The sequence below is a fragment of the Saccostrea cucullata genome, unplaced genomic scaffold, assembly GCF_032062105.1.
Source record: "Saccostrea cucullata isolate Sc308-1 unplaced genomic scaffold, CSIRO_AGI_Scuc_v1 ctg3358, whole genome shotgun sequence".
NCBI classification, from domain to species: Eukaryota; Metazoa; Mollusca; class Bivalvia; order Ostreida; family Ostreidae; genus Saccostrea; species Saccostrea cuccullata.
In genome coordinates this window covers 111,349-119,784 of record NW_026940617.1, presented here as the reverse complement: position 1 = coordinate 119,784, position 8,436 = coordinate 111,349, and the positions used below count along the sequence as shown (strand labels likewise).

Genomic DNA, 8,436 nt, shown 5'->3' with positions numbered 1-8,436 from the left:
TATCTATATTGTCAAATTATTCTGACAAAAGACATCATTCTGTTACAATAATGTCCATGTTATGGATATCTGCAAAATATCAAGTGATTAAATCCTCCAAACATTTTAAATCGGTAATTTAAAGTGAAGCGGCAAAGCTTATGCCTCCGCAAAGACTCCAATATTTCACAGGAAGCACAAAAGAGTTACACAAGGGGAAATATTTCTTGACAAAATTTAATTCTTTCCCTTCGGAAAACAGACATTTTTCAGGGCTTTATTTTAAATAACACAACTCCCAATTCTTTGAAGTTAACTTATAAACATGTATTTAAAATCTCTGTACAGGGTTAGTTTTATTGAATTATGTTGCTGTGTTTATGAGTTTCAACCACAAATATTAATTGATGGTAACCTTACTTCTAGGGTAAAGGTGAGCATATATTGCTCAGCAGATCTGTGCTATGTTCATTTTATTTACCAATGGAGATGAAAAAATGTCTTGCAAAATAATTGACATCAATGAACAAAGTCGGATTGCTCTCACGTTTAAGTGACGGTATTCTCGCGAAAATTTCTTTCTCGCGTATAAAAGACTTCCTTAAGATTATATAAGGTACTGGCCAGAATTCGTGAAAATTTTGTCTCGCTAATTAAGTGTCAATGATTATATCGCAAAAAGAAGGTGTCGTGAAACTTTAGTGATGTACAGTAAATCATAACCTAATATAATTCTTCAACAGATAAAGGAAGAAAGAAAAGACCAAGAACTGTTTCCCGGAAATAAACAAGCGGGAAGAGAGCCTGGAAAAAATGCCAGGATTGAAGAATACAGATTGTGCACCTTGTACGGCACCTTATCACTGCCCATAACAACACAAGGGAAGGGGCCAAAATCAGTCATAGGACTGCTAGAAAGAAGTATGAAATTTGAGATAATTCAGTCATCAAAATTAATCGATTTAAGCATTGCTTTTAAAGCAAAATGTCAATAACTCTTGTATGTATGTTTGAGACTTAAGCAGTGTCCCATCCATGGCTGTGGAGCTATTGTCAAGAGACTGGACATCCATCTGGTGTATGCTCCTGAGAAAATTAGGTTTGAAGAGCTGCATCGGATGGTTGCCAGAGCTCAGAAGATCGAAAGTCGGTGAGCATTTGCCATTACATATTCGTTTTCTTGTTTTATAGAATGATTTAGTATGATACATTAATAAATTTCTAAATTTAGTAATCCGGAAGTTGACCATAATTCTGAACACATGCAGGACAGGGAAGAAGAAATGGGGAATGGAGAAAGGGTAAGCCATGTGCCAGAATAACTTCAATTAATTTTTCTTGAAATATTTTTAACAGAAATGTATATGAATTTTTATAAAGGAAAAACTAGGAATATTTAAAAATTTCCAAACGAGTTTGGAAAAAAAAAAACTCCAGACATTTGCAGATTCTTTGGCAAAATTTTTCTCGATATATTTATGCACGTCGCCTGCTCTTGTTCGCTAACATCAAACTCACGTAAATGCTGGTGGGAAGATATTAGGGGACGACCATTTGATTCTGAGGGGGGGGGGGCTGGCAAATTTTGTTGAGATAGAATATTTATTTTCACCCCAGCCAAGGACACATTATTTATTTTGAAGATCATCAAGGACAGATTATTTATTTTTTCTTTGTAAAACGGTACCTTGAGCAATTGATACCAACAAGTGATTATTCTATAAAAATAAAAACAAATAGGCCTATATTAACAATGTCCGATTGATTTAATATCAGGAACGGCAACTGCTTCAACAAAAGTCAGTCTTAATGCTTGATGTAAATAGCATAGTCTCTTTAGTAGCCAGGAATAGGTATCCCAAATTTATCAGCTGTAATTCTCTTCAGTCCAGTTCCTGAACTGTGATACTCTCTCAGTCCATCATTGCTGTAGATTTGGCCGGAAATTCCATTGCCATATGTAAGAAGGCCTAGTTGATAACTAAATGTATGTAATAAAATTGACAAAATTTAGTTAATATTGTTCTTAATTAAACAATAGAATTATTATGTAAAGAAAAAAAAAATTCATAATACACTGATGTAGCTTAAGAGAAATGAACAGTATACTTAATGTTTCATTTTGTATAAATTTAACTTTTCATATTTAGAGAAATAGACTTTGCCATTCAATTTTTGCTATAATAATAAACTTTACGCAATACAGAACACAGTTAATCATTCATCTAATTTTGGTTTGAAACGTCAGGATGAAGTTATTATCTCAAGAATTCGTATTGGACATTCAAGGTTCACGCATTCATATCTACTGAACAAGGAACGACAACCCGAATGCATATCTTGTGACTGTGCAATTACTGTACAACACATACTGTTGGAATGTTCTGATTTTTCGCCCATACGTAGTAGACTATTTAATAATATACATACATTGCATGACTTTTTTCAAAACATTAATCCGTTTACAATATTTTTTCTTTGTCTCTGGGTATAAAGCAGAATAACTATACCTTTATAGTTATGATGAGCTTGGGCGCTAATCTTGCAGAATTGTGAATTTTAAAGCCCCAGGGTCAGGGGTGGGGTGGGGGCTCTACTTATATACTGAAAATGAATTTATTGTTTGAAATCTGCTCTTTTGTATTTATAAAACATTTATTTATTTTTTTATATTAAAGGTGCCTTTTTGAAATTTGTGCAATGTGTGGACCTAGGGTCAGGGGTTTATGTCACAGTGTTAGGGGCACTACTGGTTAGTTGGAATGCATTTTTGTTCCCCTACCCTGCATATGGGTATTTAGTAACCAAGCTAAGCAACTGCTAAGTGTATTGTTATGATGATCAATGGTGCCTCTTTTAAAATAGTGAATGTCATATAGCATCTGGCTTAAAACATGAATCAAATTCAATAACTGAAAAATTGTTGCATAATGCTCAGGTGACCTATAAGGCCCGTGGGCCTCTTGTTTGCATTACGGGGTCTATAGCGTTACGGTAAAAGGCCGATATAGAAAACAATAATGCTACAGTTCTGTAGCTATCATGGGTTATTCCTTTAAATGTACAAACGAACATGCACTATCCAAGTACAATATTAAACCAAAAAAGGCCATGAAATAAAATTACGTAAACTATGAAAGAAATGACTACGAAAACCAATTACTACATGCGCTTAGCATGATTTTTAAAAAGAAATAACATTTTGTGTTCACTGGCGTCGGAAACGTGGGGAAGGGAAGGAGGGTTAACTACTCACGTGCAAGGTCAATCAGATAGGGCTACAATTACTAACCTATTGATAACATTGATTTGCCGATATTTTTCTTTCCAAAAATTATATGTGAACACCCCCTTCCCTCTTAAAATTGTGTGCCTGTATTGGCAAATTAAATGTAAAACCATTCTTTTTAATGAATGTTTTAGCATGTATCTACATGTAAAGAAATTGAACCAAATAACTTCTATTATACAATTTTATTTTCAGAACCTAAAGACCTATATCTTAGAAACAGTTGAACCACGTACCATCAAACCAAAGTTCTCAGGGACAGGGAAAACAGTGAAATGCTTTTCGCAAGCAATAATTGAGGGAGAAGTGAAAGTTGTTTCTACGTTCAAAAAGGAACATAGCCAAAAACTTAAAAAGAATGCAACAATCAAACTCCTTCAAGTTACAGAAAACCGCATGTATAAGGTAGAAATTAAAAATGATTCCATAGTATGCATTTTTTTCATATAGTTTAGTAATTTACTTCTCCGTTTACTATTTTTTTTTTTTGCATGTACATGTACATATGCATGTATTTCGTATTTCTCCGTATGTGGTGGGTGTATTTGTGTTTAATCTCAGATATAATTTTTAATATAGATCATGGAGACAAGCTTTACCCTTTCTCCTTTGGTAAAAAAAACCCTCAATAATGCATTCCTCAAACTGGCTGTTATAACCTTGCTGAAGTAGCCTCGACTGGACTGCATTCAAGGTTATCGATCGAGCCAGTGGAGATACTTCATGTACGCAATTATTTATTCAATTGAAATATCACACTCGAATAATTTGAAAAGGAACAAATTATTTTTAAAAGGAAATTCGCAATATGTTAAATCAAAATTTCCTTAACGTCCTTGTTATCCTGCACTCTTATCCATTAGTTACAAAAATGTAGCGCTATGGTTTAATATATTAGTCTTTGACCATGAAGCTACTAATCCCGAAATACATAAAAGGTGCAATTTACGGCGCAAGATTTTTTGCGGATTTTTAGGGAAAATTTCTTTACTTTCCAATATTGGTAAATCACTCCCTAACTCAAGATTTTATACAAGCAAAGTCTTGTCTTACCTGCATGATTTTGTTCATATTAAAGAAACACCTTATTTTTTTAGATACTCGAAAACTGCTGTTTTACCAAAAACAAGATCAACAACATATGGGTTGAAGTCTTTTAGATTGAGTCTGCTAATCTTTGGAATTCTTTACCAGAGAGAACAAATTTATGTATATAAATAGTTTATGCATGATGACCAGGACACATGGACTTTAGCATTGTATTGAAGTATTTTTAGTTCAGGCATGTGCACTTTAACTTTATGCATATTAGCTAGTCAGCGCATGCGCAGTCTTTCTATTTTATGTAAACATCCACAATAATTTTACTGTCAGTAAAGGGTTGTTTTATATGTTTGTGCGTCATAAATAACGATCTATGAACGACTATACCAACATTAAAGCAGCACCAACCATACACAGCGTAGGATTCCATAAGTAAATGCTTACTATTTATCGCTATTTGCGTTAAAACTCGATAGCGTCGGTTCAAGGTTCACCCAGTGCAAATGGCGCGCAGTGACGCTGAAGTATAAATAAACTGTGTTTACGGATTATCCTATAGTATTCCTCATAATCATAATCTGGACAAATTAATTTTTTTGCTCCAAATTGTGTCCACTTCACTGTGATATTTGTGAGATTGAACTTGTTCTTGCTATATTCTGCTTACGATGTGAAAAAACTAAAGTCATTCAGAGGAGCCAACCGTCCAGCTGAATCCGTTTTCAACATCTCCGGATTAAAAGAAGTGAATTACATTGGATTAAGCGGGGGACTTATTAACAAGGGTCACCATTTATCTGTCATTTTATCTGCAGTTAGACGCTACAACCAGCAGCACCTCATTGTGTTTATCGGGGTTAATGACCTAGATTCGCATGACCCAGATTATAGTTCTGAGTGTGTCCGTGTCGAAACTGACTGCATTTTTAACGTAGCTAAAACGAAGATTTAATCTAAAAACAGTGACCGTTTTAAGTTTCATCAGATAAGGGAAAAAATTCAGGCCAACGAGATTTTAAAATTTTCTACTCTTTTGCCGAAAGACCTCGAAAGGAAAAGGGGCCCTTATGGCAAAGATGGACATTTCTAGCGCATTTAGGCTTTTACCAATCAACCCTCAGGAATTTTGGTTGCTAGGTTTTAAGTTTAATAATTCATATTATATTGACAAGTGTTTGCCAATGGGGTGTTAAGTATCTTGTTCACTGTTTGAAAAATTTTCATCGTTTTTACATTGGGAATTAGAACAGAGGTCACAAAAGGATGGTATTGTTCATTACTTGGATGATTTTTTTTGTTGGATCAGCTAATTCTAGTGAATGCAAAGAATTAATGTATCATTTTCAAGAATTGAGTCAAAATGTAGGAGTTCCAATTGCACCGTAAAAAACACAAGGTCCTTGTACAAAATTAACATTTTTAGGGTTAGGAATAGATTCTGTGCATGAGACAATTTCTGTTCCAAAAAAAAGTGGATGAATTGCTGGAAAAGATAAAGTATGTTCAGTGTAGTAAAAAAGTAACAAAGAAAGAATTAGAATCGCTTGTTGGTTCACTTGCCTTCGTTGTAAAAGCACTACCGGCTGGTAGGGCATTTTGTAAGAGAATTTACGGGGCACTAGTAATAGAAGGTGTTCATAGGTCTTTTTATTTGATTAGAATATCAAATGATATTAAGTTGGAACTTCAGATGTGGGTTGTATTTCTGCACAATTTTAATGGACTAACTCGGTTTCCTTCAGTAGATTGGTCAGATAGTAATATATTGCAATTTTATACAGACAGTTCAGGGTCGTATGGGTGTGGTGTTGTTTTCGGCGATGAATTGAGTGTGTTAGCTTGGCCAGAAAGTTGGTCTCAGGAGATAAAGAAGGATATTACTTTGTTGGAGCTCATTCCAATATTGTTGGGTATTGTTATTTGGGCAGAAAAACTGGCTTCTAAAAAATTGCTATTGCATGTAGACAATTTAGCACTTGTTCACATAATTAACAACAAAACTTCAAAAAATAAGAGAGTTATGGTTTTATTGAGAGCCTTGGTCCTCAACTCCTTACAGAATAACATTCAGATCAAATGTCAACATATTCAAGGTATTAAGAATGATAAGGCAGATGCTCTTTCTCGTTTTCAGTTTTCGAGGTTCCATCAGCTGGCTCCTGGGGCTCGGCCTTATCCCTGTCCAGTTCCTATGCAATTTTGGCCAATTATTCATCAACTGTAGAAAGCCTGGTAGATGCTAGCATTTCGGGCAATACAAACAAAGTTTATAGACAGGCCATTCAAACCTTTATTAAATTAAGGGTAGATAACTCTTTTCCACAGTTGTGGCCTCCTCCTGTTGACCATGTCATCAACTTTGTTGCATACATGTCAGAGAAAAAAAATGTGCCTTTTCAACCGTCAAATGTTATCTGTCTGGTCTGAGCTTTTTCATAAACATTCATGGATGGCCAAATTCTGTGGAGTCATTTTTAATTAAAAAACTGCTTACTGGTTACAAAAATTGACAGTATCTAGTGATATTAGACGGCCTATTACCTTGCACTTGTTAGGTCGTATCATAAATACTTTGCTTTATGTTGCACATTCCTTATACGAGGCAACATTATTTCAATGTGCCTATTCAGTAGCATTTTTTGCAAAGCTGAGAGTCAGCGAAGTAGTAGCCCTTCATTCTGATAGTGTTCAGTTATTACAAGACGATGTAAGTCTACTGATTAAAAGTTCCCAAACTGATCAAATGCACAAGGGTTCAGCAGTTAAAGTCCAAAAGCATGCCCAGTCCTTAATTTTGTTTACAATACTGCAGAAATTTATTGTTATGCGTCATACAATTTCAACAATTAAATTCTTGGTGCATTTCAACTCCAAGTCTTTGACACAGTATCAGTTTTCTACAATGCTAAATAAATGTGAATCATTTTTGAATATAAACACATCGGTTTTTAAATCTCATTCTTTTAGAATTGGTGGGGCCACACATCTGTATTTAAACGGTATGAGCGCAGCTGAAATCTAAACAATTGGCAGATTGAGTTCTGCTGCCTATAAGTCATACATAAGGCCGATTGTTTAATAAGTTAATGCAAATTTATTTTGTCCAAAATTGTTTCAGATTGCATATGGATCATTGGATTTTCATTGATATATTGGGCTCAGAAATATGCTCAACAGAGAATGATTAACAACCTGGGATTTGAATCACATAGGATAATTTGGCATGGGATAAGGGGTATGGTTTGGTCGCAGCTGTATCCAACTATCCAAAAGAAATTAAAAAATAATGACCCACCAGAAATCCTAGTAATACAATACATTGTGGTGGCAATGATATCGGTGATCTTCATAATACATTGAAGGGTTTACAAATGTACATGAAATCTACCATTGTAAATATTTCACAATTAATGCCAAAAACAGTTATTGTTTGGTCACATATTTTACCACGAAGTAATTGGACCTTGTGTCTCTCTTACAATGATGGTGAAAATTGGAGAAAAAGTTTTAATTCTGCACTTGCTACATTTGTTAAGAAAATGTGTGGGGCCTCCATTAAATATCCTGATATTTTAAAAAAAAGATCTGATATGTAACCCTTTTTCGCAAAGATGGTGTACATTTGTCAGACTTGGGTAATGACTTGTTTGTGAATTCTTTAAGAAATGCTCTGGGAATGTTTTTGTCAACCATTGACAGATTTTATCCTACTACTACTACATAAACTTGTTAAGTCTTGTCATGGCCAAACCTTGAAGTTGTGAAGTTGCATATTTGAAAATTGATTTGTATACACTAATAGTTGGGTGTAAAATTGATAAAATATGAATTGTATTGATGAATTGTATTGCAAAATCGACCACCTAGATTTGTTGGCGGATGACCCACAAAAAATGTTTTTGGTTCATTTGGCAGAATTTTGCAGAGAATGTCATTTCCATGGGGCACTGTTTTGTCCAGGTCCCTTGGGTCAAGGTGGTTTTTCTACTGCTTTGAGTTGTTTGTGCATATGCTGCCATATCAATTGAAGATCGGCGCATATTTTGTTGTTTTGATGAAAAAATTGTGAATAAATGGCCATGACAAGTACGCCAAACACTAACTATTTGTAATGTTTTAATTAG

At 34.5% G+C, this 8,436-nt stretch overlaps 1 pseudogene; it reads left to right on the top strand.

Annotated features, from left to right (window-relative positions):
• The first annotated feature begins 304 nt into the window (after window positions 1-304).
• On the top strand, window positions 305-8,036 carry LOC134255717 (uncharacterized; annotated as a pseudogene).
• The last annotated feature ends 400 nt before the right edge of the window (window positions 8,037-8,436 follow it).